This window comes from Microtus pennsylvanicus, chromosome 6 (assembly GCF_037038515.1).
Source record: "Microtus pennsylvanicus isolate mMicPen1 chromosome 6, mMicPen1.hap1, whole genome shotgun sequence".
NCBI classification, from domain to species: domain Eukaryota; kingdom Metazoa; phylum Chordata; class Mammalia; order Rodentia; family Cricetidae; genus Microtus; species Microtus pennsylvanicus.
The window spans coordinates 71,651,793-71,674,283 of record NC_134584.1 but is presented as its reverse complement, the minus strand read 5'-3'; the positions used below and the strand labels follow the sequence as shown (position 1 = coordinate 71,674,283).

General features: G+C 42.3%; 1 protein-coding gene and 1 pseudogene across 4 annotated transcripts in view; one reads left to right on the top strand and one right to left on the bottom strand.

The window, feature by feature from the left end:
- Window positions 1-22,491, top strand: part of Mctp1 (multiple C2 and transmembrane domain containing 1) — a 569,227-nt gene that overhangs the window by 253,934 nt on the left and 292,802 nt on the right. The gene's annotated exons all lie outside the window — the stretch shown is intronic.
- LOC142852680 (large ribosomal subunit protein eL36 pseudogene) lies at window positions 7,120-21,986 on the bottom strand (annotated as a pseudogene).

Genomic DNA, 22,491 nt, shown 5'->3' with positions numbered 1-22,491 from the left:
AAGTATTTAAATCACATAAAATTTTAGATTTTAAGATATAAAAATCATCTTCCTGAGAAAGCTTGTGAAAACTTAAATTACTTCACAACTCTGAGGTGAAGCCAAAGACATTGCTTTAGAAACAAGCTCAGGAAGTTGATTTAAGGAAGCTACATTTTAGAAATTGCTTATTTAAATTATTTAGAGGAAATCTATTCTACAGTGCAGCTCACCCATAAAGTGCTAAACTGAATTCCAATATACCTTAGGATGGATTGAGAAAAATAATTTTCTAACTTTCCCCAAATTTCAGACAAAACTTACCTCAACACTATGTGCAAATGAATTTTCTATAGGTTACCTTCTTGTGGGTTATTTCTTCATTTTTGCCAATTTGTACTTTTTAAAATCATTAGCAGAAACATAGTTTTCAAATGTATATATTATCCTTTTTATTTGTAAAATAAAGTAAGGCATTTGGACAAGGGCAAGATGAAAGGGGTAAGGCACGTGGGGATGTATATCAGGCCTTTGCCAAGGTAATTAGCTCAGGGTGAGATGCCAGAGGCCTGGATCTATCCAAGCCTTTCCCAGCTTCAGCATTTCCATGGCTCATGATGGCAGCACACCTTCCATCTCCACGTGATATCCTTCTTGTAAGCATGCCTTGGTGTTAAGTCTCCTGTTCCTACCCCTAGAAGTCTTCCAGAATTAGGGGCTGGCTTACTCCATTGATGGAGGAGGGTCATCTTTCTATCTGTTGTTTCATTGGTTAAGTAATAAAGAAACTGCTTGGCCTCTGATAGGACAGAAAATTAGGTAGGCGGAGTAAACAGAACAGAATGCTGGGAGAAAGAAGCTGAGTCAGGCAGTCACTATGATTCTCCCACTCCAGACAGACGCAGGTTAAGATCTTCCCTGGTAAGCCACCTCGTGGCTACACAGATTATTAGAAATGGGTTAGATCAATATGTAAGAGCTAGCCAATAAGAGGCTGGAACTAATGGGCCAGGCAGTGTTTAAAAGAATACAGTTTCCATGTAATTATTTCGGGGCATAAACTAGCCATGTGGGTGGCCAGGTGCCAGAGATTCAGCCCACCGCTCCCTATTACAACACTCCATGTGACCTTAGTTCAGCAAATTAGTTCAATGACTCTACTTCCAAATGAGTCAACATCTTAGGTACCATAGGCTAAAACTTCAGTGCTTGACTTTTGCTCATAACTCGACCAAATTCCTTTACTCAACTCCAAAAGCCAAATATTAAGCAGGATAAGCCAACAACTTCAGAGGAGGACCCTGATGTTACCATGCTTGCTTCATACTGATAATGAAGTATAGACTAGGCCAGAGTAGTACAGACAAAGCTGTGATTCCCAGCTGGCACTGGAGAGATGGCTCACAGGCTACAATGACCTGAATTGGTCTCTGGGACCCAGATTATGGTGGAAAGAAAGAAGCAACTTCAGAAAGTTGTCCGCTACTCAAATTCCATAGCATATGTGCACACTACCATAATCACACAAACACATGCACACACACACACATGCAAACTTTAAAAAAATTATTATTGAGTTATATATTTTTCTCTGCTCCCCTCCCTTACTCTCCTCTCCCCTTCTACTTTCTCCTATGGTACCCATGCTCCCAATTTACTCAGGAGAAGTTGTCTTTTTCTATTTGCCATGAACATTAGATCCATGTATGTCTCTCTTTGTTGTCTAGGTTCCCTGGAATTGTGAATTATAGACTGGTTTTTCTTTGCTTTATGTCTAAAAGCCATTTATGAGTTGAGTACATATGATATTTCTCTTTCTGGATCTGGGTTACCTCACACAATATGATGCTTTCTAGCTCCATCAATTTGCCCACAAACTTCAAAATGTCATTTGTTTTCTCACTGTGTAGTACTTCATTGTGTATATGTACCACATATTTTCCTTATTCATTCTTCAGTCAAGGGGCATTTATGTTGCTTTCAGGTTCTGTTTATGACAAATAATGCTGCTATGAACATTGTTGAGCACATATCCCTGTGGTATAATTGAACATCCCTTGGGTATATACCCAAAAGTGGTATAGTTGGGTCTTGAGGTAGGTTGTTCCCTAATTTTCTGAGAAATCACAGTACTGATATCTACAGGGGCTGTACCAGTTTGCACTCCCAACAGCAATGGTGGTGTGTTCTCCTTATCCCATATCTTCTCCAGCATAAGTTGCCCTCAGTGTTTTTTTTTATTTTGGCCATTTTTATAGGTGTAAGATGGAATCTCAGAGTTGTGTTGATTGATTTACATTTCTCTGATGCCCAAGGATGTTGAACATTTTTTTAAGTGTCTTTCAGCCATTTTATATTCCTTTGTTGAGAGTTCTACGTTTAGGCCTGTAACCCACTTTTTTTTATTGGATTATTTGGATTTTTGATGACCAATTTCTTAAGTTCTTTGTATATTTTGGAGATCAGACCTTTATCCAATGTAGGGTTGGTGAAGAACTTGTCCCATTCTGTAAGCTGCCATTTTGTCTCAATAACCATGTCCTTTGCTTTACGGAAGCTTTTCAGTTTCAGGAGGTCCCATTTATTAATTGTTTCTCTCAGTGCTGTACTATTATGGTCATATTTAGGAAGTGGTCTCCTGTGTCAATGCGTTCAAGTGTACTTCCTAATTTCTCTTCTCTGAGGTTCAATATGGTTGGCTTTATATTGAGGTTTTTGATCTATTTGGACTTGAGGTTTGTGCATGGTAATAGATATGGGTCTATTTTCATTCTTCTACATGTTGATACCCAGTTATGCCAGCATCATTTGTTTTTCCCATTTGATATTTTTTGCTTCTTTGTCAAAAATCAGGTGTTTGTAGGTGTGTGGATCCAAGGCTCAGATGATTTTTCCTTGTGGTGCAGTCAGAGCCATGATTCAAGTCACCCCAGAAGTCACTTGGTGTTCTTAGAGATCATTTAGTATTTCTGGAGATCGCTTTGCAATCCCAGAGGTAGTTTTGGAATGCTTCAAGGACGGTCGCTGGCTTGGGACTGCTCCTGCTGAGGTTGCTGGCTCAGGCATGCTCTGATAGAGGTTGCTGGCTGGCTCAGGCCTGCTTCAGCAGAGGTCACTGGCTTGGGTCTGTATTTGCAAAGGTCTCTGACTGGGACCTGCTTCCATGGTGGTCACTCCCTTGTACCTGCTTCTGTAGAGGTCACTGCCTCAGGCCTGCTCCAGTTGAGGTTGCTGGCTCAGGCTGGCTTAGGCAGAGGTTGCTGGCTTGGGACTACTTTCTTGGCAGTAGCTCCCTTGTACCTGCTCTTGTGGAGGTTGCTTGCAAGGGCCTGATCTGACAGAGGTTGCTAGCTCAGGCCTACTCCCTCAGAGGTCCCTGACTTGCACTGGATCCTATAGAGCTCTCTGGTTCAGTCCTGTTTCCTCTGTGCCTGCTCCCTTGTACCTGTTTCTGTGAAGGTTGCTCGCATACACACTCTTATGACTGAAAGCTTGACATATGCCTCAGTAAGTCTAGCTTATTTTACTTGCCAACATGATCTCCAATATCAACCATAATATAACCCCAGTGTGTGTGTGTGTATGTGTGTGTGTGGTGTGTATGTGTGTGTTGTGGCATGCTCTTTATCCATCTACTGATATATATCTGCACTACTTCCATATCGTAGTTATTTTTGTGAATAGGACCTGGATGTTCGGGTATATCTATGACATGCTGAATTAGATTCCTTCGGGTACATATATGAGAATGTATACTGGATCAAAGGGTAATTTGTTTTTTTTTTCTGAGTTTGTCATATGAATTTCTGTAGGAGCTATGCTGGTTTATAATATCACATCAATGTAGAAAGGTTTCTTATCTTTACAGCATTTGTTGGATGTTTTCTTGATAGAAATCTAACTGGAATAAAATGGATTCTAAATACAGTTTTTATTTGTCTTTCCCTGATTGAACATACTTTATATATTTAGTGGTCATTTTTACTTCATCTTTTAAGAAAAGTCTGTTCCATTCTTTGGCCTCTTTATTGCTTAGGTGACTTGTTATTTTTGGTGTTTACTTTTTTGAGATTAACCATCTTTCAGATATATAACTGACAAAGATTTTCTTCCATCTGTAGGTTCTCTTTTAACTTTATTGTTTCCTTTGCTATGTGTTTTATAGTTACACAATCCTGTTTCCCAATTTTTACTCTTTGATTTCTCTGCCACCCCTTGAAATCCTGTTGCATATGTCTTCCTTCATTGTGAAAGGGGATTTGAACCTCATTCCCAGAGTCATGATTCCCAGTAGTGTGAGGACCAGCACACAATCTAAGCAGTACCTACCAGGTCCTGTCACCCTGGTTCTATTTAATCTAGTCTTTGGCATTCTTTTTAAATAAACGTTTAATTGAATTTTGAGCCATTTTACCTGAGAAAGAAAATAGGGCCAACCTGGGAGCCATCATGGAGCACTTGGCATTATCTGGAGAGGTAAGGAAAGGTGAAGTGCATTATCCTTGATTCTTGGTGCTCTGTGCTCCGGTTCTAATTGTACCTTCAACTACAGTGTTGACCCAATAATTGTTAAACAGTGTCTCAGCCATTATAATAAAGTAGGTTGCCATTAGATATTGAAAACCACATGATGAGCTGCTATTGAGCAAATAATTTCTCTTTACCAAGGAGAAACATTTAATGACTTTCCTCAGAATATTTCTTTCATAACTGCTATTTGTCATACCAACTTTTCAGTTTTTGTGACTTTTTAACCTTGTTTTTCATTTTTCATGTGATATTGCTTATTTTAATTTTAGCATAATAATTTAACCTTTATGAAATTCCAAGTTTTGATTTGTTTATCTGAGGCCTCTTCTTCATCAAACTTTGTCCTTAATTGGTGAGCTGGAATCCAAAGCTCCTGGAGAAATTTGATGCTAGACTGGAGGAAAGTATTTTCCTTGAGAGAGCTGCTCTCTGGGAATGAAAGCTGGGAGACTCAGTGGGAAATGCTAAGACAGGGTGCACTGCTGGCTTGGGAGATCCACTGGGGAGTGCTGATCAGTGCCTGGCTGGGAGATCCACTGGGGAGTGCTGATCAGTGCCTGGCTGGGAGATCCACTGGGGAGTGCTGATCAGTGCTTGCTGGGAGATCCACTGGGGAGTGCTGATCAGTGCTTGCTGGGAGATCCACTGGGGAGTGCTGATCAGTGCCTTGCTGGGAGATCCACTGGGGAGTGCTGATCAGTATCTTGCTGGGAGATCCACTGGGGGGTGCTGATCAGTGCCTGGCTGGGAGATTCACTGGGGGTGCTGATCAGTGCCTGGCTTGGGAGATCCACTGGGGGTGCTGATCAGTGCCTGGCTGGCATTTAATTTGTTTTGCAGAGAAATGGGCAGCTCCTTGAGGTCTCAGGCTTGATGCTGATGAAGGAAGCAAAGTTTGGAATTTGAATATATCATTATTTAATTAAATAAGATACCATTAAATAAATTAGAAGCGCGAGAGCAGAACAGCCAGTGCCAAAGCTTGGGAACAGTGCCATGGGTGTTCTTTAAATTCAGTCTGTCTCATTGCACACAAAGTCTTTCCATTAGTGTACATTCTTGCCTATATTCTTCTTGTTCTCATGACTGAAGTGAAATTCTTTGGAAGTAAATTCAAGCCCTCAGCAAGAATTTTTTGCATGGTACTCTGTGATGGCTTTGCCTTTGTTCTTACGGTAAAGAGGAAGATAATCTCATGGGCACAGTCCTCCCCCACCTTTAAAGAATAGCAACAAAACTTTAGAAACCCATTTGTTACATCCCTGTTGCACTGAATATTCTTCTTCATTAAGAAAACAAGATTTGCCTCATGACCCATTCATTACTTGGGCTTCAAGTCTCCAAACTAGTAAGTCAATAATTTGTGCTGATCAGTGCCTGGCTGGGAGATCCACTGGGGAGTGCTGATCAGTGCTTGCTGGGAGATCCACTGGGGAGTGCTGATCAGTGCTTGCTGGGAGATCCACTGGGGAGTGCTGATATTCCCAGGTGTTTTTTTTCTTTTTGGTGTCCTGTTAGGTTCTTAATAAGATGAAAATCACTGTTTTGTGCAGTGGCCAGCTCCTCTGACAATGATCAATCTAAATTTGTATCTTCTTCACCTTCAAGAGAGATATGAGACATTTTAACAAGAGTTTGTAACATTTATCAGAGTTTCTAGATATTCTCCAATGACAATAGTGAGCATAAATTCTTTGTGAAATTAATCTCAGTAACAATGAAAATTTTAGTATAATCCTTTGTGTTATTCATTTCTTGGGGTGCAAATTCTAGTAAATATTATCAGTCAAAACAATGCTTTTTGTAAAAATTTTTCTAAACCAGGTTATTTCTTTGTCATCTTTAGTTTATAGCAGCAATTGTAACTAATGGCAGATGAAGATTAAAAGTATATCAGTAAAGTATTCACATCATATTTCCTGAATAATATATATTTTAAAGCGATAATCCCATTCCTCTGTCTGATTCTTTAGGGAGAAGAAGCAGTTATGTCCCAGGTATGTCAGTTGGTCTGGGGTACTCAATCCTGAGGAGATAAGCTCTCTCTATGTTAAATGCTACCATTATAAGAGTGCTTCTTTTGAAATGATTGTCTGATTAAATAAGTTTTCTGCTTTGTATCTTCTAGACACAGCTAAGAATTTATGAAATACAGACTGGCTGAGGGCCTTGTCTTTATCCATGTCAGTGTATCCACACCCTAGCCCAATAAAAGGGCTAATATAATACTGAGTGAGAGTATGAATATATAAAGAAAGGCTTGATTGATGGCTGGAAGGCAGAATTAAACATTGCAGCCAATGACGTTTAAGAGGCTGGACCAGGTTAGGGTGTGACCTTTTGGGTACCCAGAGAAAACTGCCAGCCCCCCACCCCAGGGCTCTCTCTCTCTCTCTCTCTCTCTCTCTCTCTCTCTCTCTCTCTCTCTCTCTCTCGATTCCTGCATTACACACCTGAGGTTGGACTTCTCATTCCTGTTCTTTGAGTTTCCCCTTATGATAAAGAAAAATAACTAAAATCTTTTAGTGTTAGCATGAGATTCTTTGACTTGCATTCTTTACCCCCTTGTACAGTAACATCTGTCACCCCACATGAGGTGTGGGGACCAGTTTACTCCTCTTTCAGGACCCCTGTGGCAGCCATGTGGTACATTGGGCACTGACTCTCCCCACCCACGGCTCCAGCCAGCATACAGCCACTGGGGTCCTGCGTACCCTGGGAATGCAGCACAGCCCTGTGTATGTTACTCTCTCTCCAGCCAGGTATCCCTACAGTGTGCACCGATGGAAGGCTCTGGGTTTTCTCTTCATACTGGTCACCAGCTAGTGACATCACTTTAATCACTTTAATAACCACTCTCAATTTGTTAAATAACGCATATTTTTCGTATCTAACACACAAAACCAATTCGGACAGTCCACGATTTGCATTTCCCAGCCATGCAGCTGCAACTGCAACACCTGCTGGCTGGTAATGGATATTGCATCTACTCCAACTTAATATAATTGCCTTACAACAGGTGAAGATTATAAAGTTACATAATTTAACAATCCAAGAATTGAATAAATTTTTGCTTATGCTATGGATAATATTCTGAAAGGCTTATGTGGTTTTCCTCTTACATCTCTTTATTTGATTCTAGAGATTAGCTTTGCTTTTCATATTATCTCATTTAAAATGGTTTAATAATAGAGTTAAAAATGAGTCACTTTAAAAAATAATACAGCCTTTACAGACTAATAATGACCAACTAAAAGAAAAAGATTAGCACTTTGGAGAAGGATACAACCAATTTGACAGACAAAACCCAGTCAATGATGTAAGGTCCTGAGACATTGTCTGAGAGAATGCATGCTGTTAAGTTTAATAATCAAAATCTGTCAAACAGTTATAGTATATTGGCAGATAGGGTGTCTCTCCAAAAACGTAATATGTACACTATCAAAATTATGTTTCAAATTATGTTTCAAAATTACCATCAAAAGGATGAGATGTTATCTTTACTGGACAAACTTCAGACCTTGAAATCCTCAGTGAGGGCATTAAAATAGAATACTGGACAGGAGATCCAGACGTTATAAAAGTCAATGGTAAACATATTTGAAAAGATTAAAAACTTTGTCAAAATTGATTAGCAGGGACAAAAGGTACAAGGACAGGGTTTAGCCTCATCAGTACGTGCCAAACTACATCATGACTTACCCAGAGTTCTAACTGCCTATTCAGTGATATCCTAAATAAACCATCTGGCACCAAGAAACCTAAGGTAGTCAAAAAATATACAGGAAAATCTATACATATGAGTGATCTAAAAAATATTTAAACAAGCAATAGTGGCTTATAGATTACATTCACCATTAGTTAGCGAAATGGTGAAAATATGGGCCTCAGGCAATAAGGCCACCCCACACGATTGCTTTCAATTAATCTCGGTGGTCCTAGAAGACATACCTCAGATACTTTAAAAATGCTATTGAAGAAAAGAGGAAAATTTTTTTAAAAGAACAGAAAAAAGCAAAAGGACTTAAAATTTCCCAAAATCAAATTCTTGGCAAGGGTCATTCCTCTTATCCTTAGGACCAGGCTCACTACAATGAACACACCTTGTCCTTATGCAGCACAGCAGCTTTAAGGGCTTGAGACAGGATTCAGGATCTAGGAAAGAGAGTTGAATCATATTAGCATTAAACAGGGTCAGAGAGCACCCTTTAATGACATTTTACAAACATTATCTAAGGCTGTACAAATAGGAGTAACAGACTCAGCAGCTAGATATGTACTAATTGATCCTGGCTTTTGAGAATACCAACTTAGAATGCAAAAAGATCCTTGGGCCTTTAAAGGTCAATCAGCACCAATGGATAGATAGATCTTAATACAATAAACATTGAGACATTTGACTATAATCAGCACCAATGGATAAATAGATCTTACATACAATAAACGTTGAGACATTTGACTATAGTAAATGGTCTGTCAGTTACTCTAGGCCTTAGCTAAAGCTGGTTGCTTCAGCATTGCAAATGAGTCTTGATACAATTGCTCAGGTAGCCAGATGTCTCTGTCATATTCTGCACATTTTGGCAACTGCTTGATTGCATGTACTGCCTACTCAAGTAACTCCCTTCTCAGGCCTTCAATGAGGTTAAGATTAGATAGTCATAGTTACCTTCCTCTTATGATTTAGCCAAACCATTTCCAATGCAAGACTTAGACTCCTTAGGATAGAATGGTTATTAAAACATTTAGCATACTTTCCTTGCTTAATATTATTTATGCTGGTTATAATTCTAATTTTATACTTGATATATGTTCCTAGTATATATAGTTTTGTATTGGGTTTGGGACTCTCTTATTTAGACAAAAGGGGGAGGTGATGAGAAAGTTCTTTCAGCCAATGACCTTTAAGAGGCTGGACCAGATTAGGATGTGACCTTTTGGGTACCCAGAGAAAAACTTGTGGGCCATTCAGGGTGCTCTCTCTCTCTCTCTCTCTCTCTCTCTCTCTCTCTCTCTCTCTCTCTTTCTGTCTCTCTCTTTCTCTCTCTCTCTCTGGTTTCCACATTACACACCTGAGGTTGAACTTCTCATTCCTGTTCTATGAGTTTTCTCTTTACAATAAAGAATAATAACTAAAATCTTTTGGAGTTAGCTTGGGATTCTTTGTCTCTTGTCCTCCCCCGCCCCCTGCACAATAACAGGCAGATATACAGAACTTTGAGTGTATTTAAGGCTACTTAAAAGTTTCCATTTTAACCTCATTGGACTAATCTATAGATGTTATTAAGAGGAGGACAGTAGGGCATGATGGTGGTATCCTGTTAATTCTTTTATGCTTTAAAACATGTTAAATTATTGAGTTATATAAATTCTTACAGTTTATTCAAAAGGCAATATTACTAAAGTTGCTCATTCTTATTAATGAGTTTATACAATATTTTAATAGTTGTCATGTAGTTATATCACACTATATACCACAAGAGCTTAAGGAATTGACTTGACATTCACAATATAAATTGATCATACCAAGGAGAAATTTCCAACCACAGAAGAGTGGGAATCTGTGCCATGTGCCTGAGTAGAGCCCCATGGACCACTTCACCAGAGTGATGTGAGGCCCTGTAAAGAACATACGTCACAGAGGTCACCGTGGGACAAGACTCGAGATCATTAGTTATATTTTCAACAGAACAAAGTACTTCTGTGGCCGATGCATATCAATGTTGATGCTTAATTTACTTCATGTAATTCATTTTGACATAACAATGTTGAAGAAGTCACCATCACAGAGAGCATGATGCATGAGTTAATCTCTACTCTGAGTCAGCTATTCTTGACTATTCTGAGAGGAGTAGGCTCTGCCAACTGTGCCTCCTCTGCACCTGTAAGACATCATCCCGAGGCTTAGTTAAAGGCTAGCATTGATCTGTCCTTGAGGCCTTTGGAACTCAGTTCAGGATTGAGAACTGCAAATAGTCAAGAACTGTGAAGCGTAAAGCAAAAGGCCCAAACACGTCCTGTCTCTGAATGCTCAGAAGCTGTATGGCATGTTTCAGCTGAGATGTATGTGGTGAACATGGGAAAAGCAAGCAATCTGCAGAGGTATCATTTATAGACCTGTGGTCTTCAATTTACTCCTAGGCCTTTAGGATTCAGGGACCATAAACATCTGTGGTTATGGATATATTCTTCATTCAGCTATGTTCTAGAACGCCCAGCATGTGCGTGTGCGTGCGTGCGCACACACACACACACACACACACACACACACATATATATATGAACAGACAATAAATAAAAAGAATTGCTGTCAAAAATATTGTCTTCCAATAGAAAAGTCCTCTGAAATACTAACTTTGATCCTAAACAGTCAACAAAAATCTGGACTTCCGGAACTTCAGATTGATTTGGTAACCCTTCACAGGGTGTATGCAAAAGAGGCATCGGTCATAACCCTGGTCTCTAGATACCCAGTCTAGTAGCTAGTCATGTGTTAAAATGCAATGAGGCAATACTAGTAGCAAGTATTGACATAGCTTAGCATTTAATATAGCTATATACAGGGATCTGAGGAGCAGAAAAGGACTGTCAGAGTAGAGAGAAAATCTTCCCTTCAGAAATGGCCCTGAGAACTCCTAATTATCCTTTAAAACTCCTATGATAAAATGTTGAAAGCCAGGGAACACTGTTAGCATTTACGCTGGTGCACACATCTGTTTGTCCTTTAGTCCTTAGACTTTTTTTTTGTCATTTCTTTCAAGGCTTGACACAAAAAAATGAAAAATAGTATTGATCAATAAGGAGATGACTAGCATAATGAAGCAACATCCAAGAGTGAATGTAATAGAAATATTTATTTTTAAGGGCCCTGTCCCTGCAGGTATAGAGAACAAGTCAAACTGTGAAATTAGCTGTTGTAACTCTGTGTGTATATACCTGTAACAACAATTAATGAGCAAAAGTCAAGAATTTGAAAGATAGAAAGGAGGGATATTGGAGAAGCTTGGGAAGGAAGAAAAATCAGAGGGAATTCATATAATATAATCTCAAAAAAATAAAAGAATGAATTAGAAAAAAAGAATTTGAGTCACTTTCTCATGGTCCCATCTCAGACACAGGATTGAAAATCAGACTCTCTGTCTTGAATAATATCCTAAACCATATCATTATATGTTTCCTGAAATACATAGTCAACATTCTAACATCAGGGAATTCTGAGATCTTTAATTATAAAATAGATCCCATTTAATCATATTTTTGGAATTACTTATGTGCTTGAATATTAAGCATAAACCCCATATAATAAGGCCCTGCCCTGTCTTTGACTCTACTTGGAGTTTATGTAACCGTTTCCCCAGACCTCTTGACTCCTGACTCAAACTCTAGCTCATGAAATCCTGAGTCACTTTACCAAAGGCTGAGCCTCTTGTTCTCTAAGATCTATTGGCCTCCCCTTAAGGGCCAGCTCTGCAGTGTTCACTGAGTCAGAGCCTGGAGTCAGCAAGTGTTTATCAGTTAGCAGGCACATCACTAAAAACTTGAGTTAGGAAGATACCCCACATAAAGGGTAAAAGCAAGGCCAACTTATAAGTAGGCTACTTCCAAATCATGGCGAGTTACATCAAGGAAACAGCAGATCTCTGCGTTGATCAGGGAAGGCCTCCTAAGAAGCAGCATACGATGACAGCTGAAGAGTGGAGAGGACCCAGTCATTCATCTTAATGGCCTGCAAGAGAAGGAACAAATAAAGTATCAGCTGTGACAGCTCCTGGGGGACACAGTTCCCTCTGCCAGAATGAATTACAGGATAGACAGAGTAAAATACCACTGTCCCCATGCAGCTTAGCAGAGAGGGGGCTGGGCTCAGGCAGTGGTGACAGACTCATCAAAAGGATGGAGTTAACTCATCGCTTGGGAGAATCTTAGTGGTTTGCTGTTGGGTCTCATGACAAGTTTGTGGGAAAGGAAGAGAGAAACCCAATGCTGTTCTTCTTTGGGTGGTGTGTGCTGTTTCTGAGATAAAAGAGAAAGGTCTGGGTAGAAATACTTTGGGAACAAACACTGAGAGATCAGATCTGGATTTGATTTGCCTGTGAGCCATCTGAGTAGAGAAGTCAAAAGGCAGCCGGTCATGTGGCAAGAGAGTCAGACCACTTCTAGATAGACACAGAGAATGGGTGTCCTCCAAGGCTGTGAGAATGCAGATACCGAGACATGGCAAAGTGTGACGAACAATGAGATCATGCTCTTCTCACTGCCACAGGATCACATGGCCAGTATTGTGACCATTGTGCTCCCCTCTGCTTCCTGATGGAAGGGCGGGCATCGTTTTACTCTGTTCCTAAGGCTGCATATAGCACAACAGAAGTTGTATTCTACAGACAGGAGGGAATTCATCTCTCTGTTCCCTCATTTTCCCCTCCAAGAGTATCGTTTTTTTTCCTCACCATGACTTTATTTTTGAGTAAAATAAAATGCAGCTTATCCCTGAAACTCCACGATGTAACCCCTTACCAACAAGAACTAAATCCTTCGATGGCCCTGCCTCCCCTGTAGGATAAATCTCTCATCTATGTGCAAAGGAAGAGAGAAAATTATACTCCACCACATTTCTTCGTGGGAACAGTAAATTGTTGTGACACGCTAGAAATATCTAGTGAGCTCCTGCGGAGAGAGGTGTTCTGTGTGTGAGTGAGGCATGACTTGCAATGAGAAAGCCAGGGTCACTGTGGTGATGGACTTCCTGATGTCTAGCTCCAACCACATGAGCCACATCCTTTAGAAACTCATGCTAAGTCACAGAACAAGGGCTAGTCAATTAAAGAAAACATGAGTCAACAATATGCATATGCAGTTCCCAAGAAATTTGTTAATGGCTAATATTCTCACAATAAACATGTAAACACAAGAAATTGCTCATTTTAAAGAGAAGGTCACCCAACTTAAATTTCACGTGATAGGTCAGCAATATTGAAGGTGTAGTTTACAATTCCTTACCTAAAATATGTACCATTTTCATGCTCAGTTTCTCTCTTCTCTGTACCTACAATAATGAGAAATAAAAGCTAAGAGGCGTGATGGTTTCAAGGGTGAGAGGCTGAGGGTGGGTGGGGAGGAAGATGCCAGTTTCCAGCACAAGGAAGCCTGAGGGAAAGGACAGTACCCTTAGTGGAAATGTGGCTTCGTTGTGGTGACCAGGATCCGGATGGGTTTGTGCAGAGAAGATTTGGCAGGAGAGTAAGAAAATTTTGATTAATGCTAATAGATAGTTTTAAAATGCGTGAGATATAAAATAAATAAACTCAAGAAATGTTAAACTGGGCATCTTTGTACATGGGCCTTGCAGAAGACCAGCTTACTGGAACTGCACGATGGCATCCATTTCCAGTGCCCAGCATGGGCACCACCAGCTCTGGTTACATATGGAAGAAGGAACCGTAACCAACCAGATACTGCAAGTAACAAACACAAAACTAACTAGAGCTTCAAAGCAATCCTTAGCTATAACCAGCACTCGTTAGCTATAACCAGCACTCGTTAGCTATAACCAGCACTCCTTAGCTATAACCACACTCCTTAGCTATAACCAGCACTCCTTAGCTATAACCAGCACTCCTTAGCAATAATCACTATAGCACTCAAATTGTGAAGTACAGGTTTGGATAAGTAAAGTTATAATTAAGATTTAGGGCATGAAAATTACAATGTGGTTTCAAATGTATAATTCACTTAGTGATTTCCCATTTAATCTGTGAGAATGTCATCATACATACACACGAGTATGAATTTTTATAATAGAGTAGTTTGAATCCACTTCTATTTCCTAGCTAAGCTGTAGTTTCCAAATATCTGCAAATTAGAGTAGTAAGAATAAACATCTCTTAGTTGTTTTACGTGTATGAATCTGTGTGCTTCATACATGTGTGTGCATGGAGGCCAGGAAAGAACACTGGGAGTCCTGTTCTATTATTTCCTTCCTCCCTTCAGTGTCTCACTAAACCTGGAGCAAAGCTGGTGAGCATCACATCCCAGTGGTCCTCCTGTCTTGGCCTGGCTAGCACTGGTTACAGGCATATATACAACCAGCACTGGTTACAGGCGTATATACAACCAGCACTGGTTACAGGTATATATACAACCAGCACTGGTTACAGGCGTATATACAACCAGCACTGGTCACAGGTGTGAGCACCACTAGCACTGGTCACAGGCGTGAGCACCACCAGCACTGGTTACAGGTGTGAGCACCACCAGCACTGGTTACAGGTGTGAGCACCACCAGCAGGGGTTCCAGGTGTGAGCACCACCAGCACTGGTTCCAGGTGTGAGCACCACCAGCACTGGTTACAGGTGTGAGCACCACCAGCAGGGGTTCCAGGTGTGAGCACCACCAGCACTGGTTCCAGGTGTGAGCACCACCAGCACTGGTTCCAGGTGTGAGCACCACCAGCACTGGTTACAGGTGTGAGCACCACCAGCAGGGGTTCCAGGTGTGAGCACCACCAGCACTGGTTCCAGGTGTGAGCACCACCAGCAGGGGTTCCAGGCGTGAGTACCACCAGCACTGGTTATGGTGTGAGCATCACCAGCAGGGGTTACAGGTGTGAGCACCACCAGCAGGGGTTCCAGGTGTGAGCACCACCAGCACTGGTTACAGGTGTGAGCACCACCAGCAGGGGTTCCAGGCGTGAGTACCACCAGCACTGGTTATGGTGTGAGCATCACCAGCAGGGGTTACAAGTGTGAGCACCGCCAGCAGGGGTTCCAGGTGTGAGCACCACCAGCACTGGTTACAGGTGTGAGCACCACCAGCAGGGGTTCCAGGCGTGAGTACCACCAGCACTGGTTACAGGTGTGAGCACCACCAGCACTGGTTATGGTGTGAGCACCACCAGCACTGGTTACAGGTGTGAGCACCACCAGCAGGGGTTCCAGGTGTGAGCACCACCAGCACTGGTTCCAGGTGTGAGCACCACCAGCACTGGTTCCAGGTGTGAGCACCACCAGCACTGGTTACAGGTGTGAGCACCACCAGCAGGGGTTCCAGGTGTGAGCACCACCAGCACTGGTTCCAGGTGTGAGCACCACCAGCAGGGGTTCCAGGCGTGAGTACCACCAGCACTGGTTATGGTGTGAGCATCACCAGCAGGGGTTCCAGGCGTGAGTACCACCAGCACTGGTTATGGTGTGAGCACCACCAGCAGGGGTTCCAGGTATGAGCACCACCAGCACTGGTTACAGGTGTGAGCACCACCAGCACTGGTTCCAGGTGTGAGCACCACTAGCACTGGTTATGGTGTGAGCACCACCAGCAGGGGTTCCAGGTGTGAGCACCACCAGCACTGGTCACAGGTGTGAGCACCACCAGCACTGGTTACAGGCGTGAGCACCACCAGCACTGGTTATGGTGTGAGCATCACCAGCAGGGGTTCCAGGTGTGAGCACCACCAGCAGGGGTTCCAGGTGTGAGCACCACCAGCACTGGTTCCAGGTGTGAGCACCACCAGCACTGGTTCCAGGTGTGAGCACCACCAGCACTGGTTATGGTGTGAGCACCACCAGCACTGGTTACAGGCGTATATACAACCAGCACTGGTTACAGGTGTGAGCACCACCAGCACTGGTTATGGTGTGAGCACCACCAGCACTGGTTCCAGGTGTGAGCACCACCAGCACTGGTTATGGTGTGAGCACCACCAGCACTGGTTACAGGTGTGAGCACCACCAGCACTGGTTATGGTGTGAGCACCACCAGCAGGGGTTACAGGTGTGAGCACCACAAGCACTGGTTACAGGTGTGAGCACCACCAGCAGGGGTTCCAGGTGTGAGCACCACCAGCACTGGTTCCAGGTGTGAGCACCACCAGCACTGGTTCCAGGTGTGAGCACCACCAGCACTGGTTATGGTGTGAGCACCACCAGCACTGGTTACAGGTGTGAGCACCACCAGCACTGGTTATGGTGTGAGCACCACCAGCAGGGGTTACAGGTGTGAGCACCACCAGCACTGGTCACAGGTGTGAGCACCACCAGCACTGGTTATGTTGTGAGCACCACTAGCACTGGTCACAGGTGTGAGCACCACCAGCACTGGTTATGTTGTGAGCACCACCAGCACTGGTCACAGGTGTGAGCACCACCAGCAGGGGTTTCAGTGCATGCCCTTTTACCCACAATGCACTTCCCTTCTATGTGAGTCTTAAAGACAAACGCAAAACAGAACAAAATAGCAAATCGTACATGGAATTAATTCAACTTTGATATCACCATTTTCCAATTAGATGGAAACAGACTAAGGATAAGGCAGGATTTAAATATTATCTCACCATAGGATAGCAAGTGCTTCACATATATCTTATTTACTCTTCACAAACCATCTACCCACTAGGTTCTATTTCTATCCCTGTTTTAGAAGATGGGCATATGAACTATCAAGTTATCAATTGGAGGAAAACAGCTGCAGTCTGTTCTCTTTTATTTTGAGAGTAAGATGGGAATTCAGGAGACAGGTAGTCAGACTTCACTTTCAAGTGAAGATCTGAGGCCCTGCAAGGTCAGGACTTTGTCTGAGGTAACGGGGCTAATCTGAAGGAAGAAGGGGAAGTACAGCACACATCTGACCATTAGCTTAATGTGTGGTGCTGGCATCTGCCTCAGAAACACTGGCTATAAATTCGTTGCATTACCTTGCTGGAGAATTATTTTGATTAGATACAAGCACTCTACAAATGGACTTTCTTAATAATGAACATGTGTTTTGTTGTTTGTTTTTCCGGTGCACTAGGAAAAGGAAGTAGGCGGGTGACAAACCAGAGACTAATCCACAGTGAAGTGTCCTTATAACTTGGTGCTTGCTGACACAGTGGAATTAGCGCCACATGAATGAGGTTTTTAGGAATCTTAAAACGGTCTTAAACTTATAGAAAATTGTGAAGATCAAAGAATTTCCATATACCCCATGCTCAGTTTTCTCCATTTCTACTATCTTATATTAATACCAATTTTTCTATTTTTATATTGAAAAGTATACAGAGGATGAAAAAATAGCTCATTTGGTAAAGTGCCTGCCACATAACCACGAAGACCTGAGTTTACACCGCCAGCACTCATGTAAAAATCTGAGTCTGAGACTGGGTGGTTGTGGCGCACACCTTTAATCCCAGCACTTGGGAGGCAGAGGCAGGTGGATCCCTGTGAGTTATATGCCAGACTTGAGCTAGTTCCAGGACAGGCTCCAAAGCCTGTCTCAAAAAAAGAAAAAAGAAAGAGAGAGAGAGAGAGAGAAGAGGAGAGGAGAGGAGAGGAGAAGAGAGGAGAGGAGAGGAGAGGAGAGGAGAGGAGAGGGAAAGAAAGAAAAAGAAAGAAAGAAAAGGAAAGAAAAAGAAAACAACACTCCCAACAAACAAACAACAAATCCGAGTCTCGGAGGCATGTGTCTGTGATGCCAGTAGATCAGGACAGAGACAAGCAGATCACTGGCTTTTTTCCTAGGTCCCAAACCTGACCACATCAATGAACTTCAGGAAATAGGGATCAATCAAAGAAGATATGTAGCACTGACCTCTTTTGTGCATGAGCATGGCAAGCATGTACACTCATACACGCACCACATGCACACGTATACACACACACACACCACATACCACATACCACACACTATATACCACATGCCACAAACAAAAACTTCTCACTTCAGTTGAATTTTCTTGATTATTATTTATGCTCTATTTTCTTCCCCACAATTTCAGCTAAGATAACACAGTTCATTTAGTTTTTATGCGTCCTCAGGATTCTCATAGCTTCATGGCTTTCCCGACCTCTTTGTTATCTTTTCAGTGTGCCCTGGTGTTTGATAATGTTCACAGTTTTGAGGAGTGCTAGGGAGGTGTTTTATAGAGCACCCTTCACTTTGAGCTTGGCTAAAGTTTTCCCAAGAGGTCAAGTGGGGCTGCGTTTGGAAAGGAAGGCCACAGAGATGAGGTGCCTCTGGTCACGTCTTACCAATGGCATGAGCTCTCACCATGAATTGTCCCTGCTGCCGTGACCTCCTGCCCTTGTCTAGTGCAGTGCTTTGCTTTGCTCCAGTTCCTCCCTTCCTCTCCCTGCCGACGCTGTACTCTTTAAAAAGGGTGCTAAGTAAAGCACACACTGTAGGAATGGGGAGTGTGTCCTATTTCCTCAAGGAATAGCTGCAGGTATTATTTTGGATTCTTCTCCCCATCTCATGTATTTATTAAATCAACTAATATATACTAGCATAGAATCTCAGATATGTGGTTTTTACCATGGATTAGAATTCAGTATTATCCAGTGGATTTTGTTGCTTGAAAACTTTAAATAATTTCTCCTCTGAGGATTTGGAAAGAAGTGAATAAAAATCACTACTCTCTACAGATTCCCTGTGCCAAGCTCCGTGTTGGTGGTTAGGTTTGTTTTGTAGGGAATAACATGCTGTTTGCACAGGTGAGCATGAGAAACCCACGCCAAGCACAGCTATACACCTGCGGCTGTGACTGTTCACAGAGATGGACTATACTTGAGCTTTATTCTGAATTTCTGTGTGGATAAAAATGGTAGAGGGTGCGCTTTGCTCATGTGAAGTCATTGTTGAAACAAAGCGAGTTTGTGCAATTCTGTTGCACAATTATTTTTATTTCAATCTAAAAAATTATTTATTTTCACTTTTTATTTATGTGTGTACCATGGACATGCAGATATCAGAAGAGTCTAGAAGAGGGCATGGAATTCCGTGGAGTTTCAGGTGGTTATGAGCTACCTGGTGTTGGTGTTAAGAAGCTAATGCCGGGCCTTTTGATTCATCTTTCCATTCCATATTTCACACTATTAAATCATCTGAGGGTGGAAACAGTAAAGGAAGGCATTATAGTCTTAAATACTTCGTATTCCTACTCTTTGTGGTCTTAAATCCATATAGATTACACAGCTGTGGAAAACATGAAAACTAAAAAGTAGGAAGGAAATCAAGTCAACCCCAATGTAATTGTTTTTCCATTGCAAGGCACTTTGACACTTTACCATCCTCAGAAGTGTCCTCTGTGAGTTGCACAGTATGCCTTTTCGATATGAGTGAGGGAAGATTCAGGAAGAGAAACCTGGGCAGCTAACATTAAAAGCTCTGATGACATTGCTTGTACCATCACGGTTTGTTCAGCCAACCCTGGTCACTGTGGTCTAATTGCAAAGCATAGTAGCCATGTATAAAAGGACAGGGAAGAGAACTGTGTTGTCTTTGTTCTGACTCAGGTTTGTATAAACTTGATGTGTAGGTGGAAAGGTCACCAATGAAAATGAAGCGATGTTACAGGGAGCAGTCAATTTGCAGACAGACCATGTATGAGTAATCAGCATTGTGGGAGGCCCAGAAAAGGCATTCCAGGAACTCCAGATTTCGTACTTTTAAAAAACAAAAGCAAATCTTGCTATGGGTTAGGATTGGGTGTTTACACACACCCCCACTTCCGAGACTAATGGAAATTCAAAAATCCCACATTTAAGCCCAGAGCTGAGGCTGCAGTGAGTTTGATGTGAGGAGAGAGGAGAGCTGGTATGTGCAGTGACTGCAGAATAACCCATCTGCCACCAGATTCATCCTTTGGAACCCCAAAGTCTAGTTTTGAGAGTCACGAAGAAAAGAGCAAGTGTGCTAGCAGCAATGTCTTAGCTATAGACTGACAAATGAAGTTGCACTGTGGCATTGGTGTTCTTTGTCCTCACCTAAACTTATGGGAAGTGGAGTCTTTACTGCGTATTACTACGGATGCTGCTTCTCTTCTGAGTCAGTGTTGCTCATATGGAAATGTGCTGTTACTAATGGTAAAATCAAGGGGTTGGGGGTGTGGGCATTAAATGTAAATCATTTCTTAATTTTGTTCATGTGATTATATTCAAATAAAGTTCAAGAAGAAATGGGGGGTTCCTTCATCTTAGGTCATTAATTTGGTGGCAGGTGTTCCCACCCTGCAGCAGGGACTCTGCTGTTAGAAATACACTGTGAAAAACAAGTGTGCCTCAGCCTTCAGGAAGCCTGCAAGGTAACAGGAAGATGAATGTCAAAAATAGATGAACAGGTCACTAGCTCCTTATGATTGCCGTAACTGCTGTGAAAGAGCCTTTTTCCTGGTCTTCAAAACAGGCCACTACAGTGAACAAATGTTTGGGTGTGTCAGTCATTTGAAATAACCAGCATGTCTTTCTCAGAGTTATATGTTTGCCTGATACTTTGGGCATGTATTTCTTAATATACCTTTATGTTTGGAAGCTTATAAAATGTTTTTTTAAAAAATGTTCAGGCAGTAGTGGCACATGCCTTTAATCCCAGGACTTGGGAGGCAGAGGCAGGTAGATTTCTGTGAGTTCGAGACCAGATTGGTCTACATGAGATAGTTCCAGGACAGGCTTCTCTACAGAGAAATCCTGTATCAAAAAAACCCAATGTTTATATTAAAATTATGTCATTTACCATGTTCCCTTTCTTTCATCTGGTCCTTCTCATCCTCTTTTCCCCTGCTCCCTCCCAAAATCTTGTCCTTTTCAGTTGTCACACACACACACACACACACACCACACACACACACACACACACCTAATTTCATAAACATACACGTAGTTTGTTTAGTGTTTCTTGTATGTATGCGATTTCAGTGCTGGTCATTTGGTATTAGGTGACCAATTTAAGGCCTCATTTCTTCTGTTTTCAGTATTTCTTAGTTGGCTGTAGCCCTTTGGGGTGGGATGAGATTTCCCCTTCAAAGTTAGCATGTCTATTAGCACTGTACTTCTTGTTTAACTGGTAATACTGTCAAGACATCAGAGGTGAAGCTGCCCTCCCATTTATAGGACGCACAGTGTCCAGAGGAGCTTTCTGGTTCCCCCCACTCTCACAATCTTTCCACACTCTTCTGTGTCTTAAATGCAGAAGTTGTATTGTAGATGTACATATTGGAGCTAGGCAGCCACAAGCAATTGTTCTCTCTACTTTGCCTTGTAGTTTTCTGTAATATGTTTCTTCTGTTGTAAAGAGAAGTTTCTTTGATGAGAGATGTGAGTGTTATATTATCAGGCTGAGCCCTTGTGCAAAAGCAAAACCATTTTTTTTTTTTTTTTTTTTTTTTTTTGCGCCACAGCAACGTTTATTGAGAATGGGGTCGGGATCAGTACTTCTTGGCCGCAGCCTTCCTCACAGCGGCCAGCACGTTGCTCAGCTCCTCCCGCTTCCTCTTGGGGCCCACCCACTTCTTGATGAACTTGAGCGCACGCTTGTCCTTGGATACCTTGAGCAGCTCCTTGGCGTGCCGCTCCTAGGGCGTGAAGACGCACACCTCCCGGATCACGTCCCGCACGAACTTGGTGTGCTTTGTGAGGCACCCGCGCCGCCGGCTGTGCCTCGGCTGGCTTACGTTCTTCGTCACCTTGTGGCCCTTGTTGAGGTCCACGGCCATTGGGTAGCGCAGGGCCATGGCTGCTCCTCTCCGATGGCGGCCGCGACAGGAAGCGCAAAAACATTTTTTAAAAAGATAATTTATAATAAAACAAGTCACTTCCTTCCAGTCATCCTGCACGTCTTGAAGCCATTGTGCAAATCTGTGGGGCCGTACCTCTCTAGATCCACTTAGCTCCCTGAGGTCCTTCTTACATAGGGCAGAGAAGCTGCTGGAGCCTGATGTGCTGGTCTTGTTCACGCTCCTTTCCTAGTTTCTGTTTTTCACCACTCTGCTCCCTCCCCCAAGGAACTCAACCCTAGCTTCTGCATGACTTTTTTTTTAATCTGCTTTCCTCATCTTGTCAGTTGGTAAATTGAGTTGATTGCATCGTCTCCCTATCTCTCAGACCCAGCTCTGTTTCTCTGACCATTGACCAGATCATGCTCTGTGACTTCAATTGCACTGTTATAAAAAAAAATCCGATACTAAGAATTTGGTAAATGCAGTCTGTATGTATGACTTCTCTCTCCAAAAGTCCATG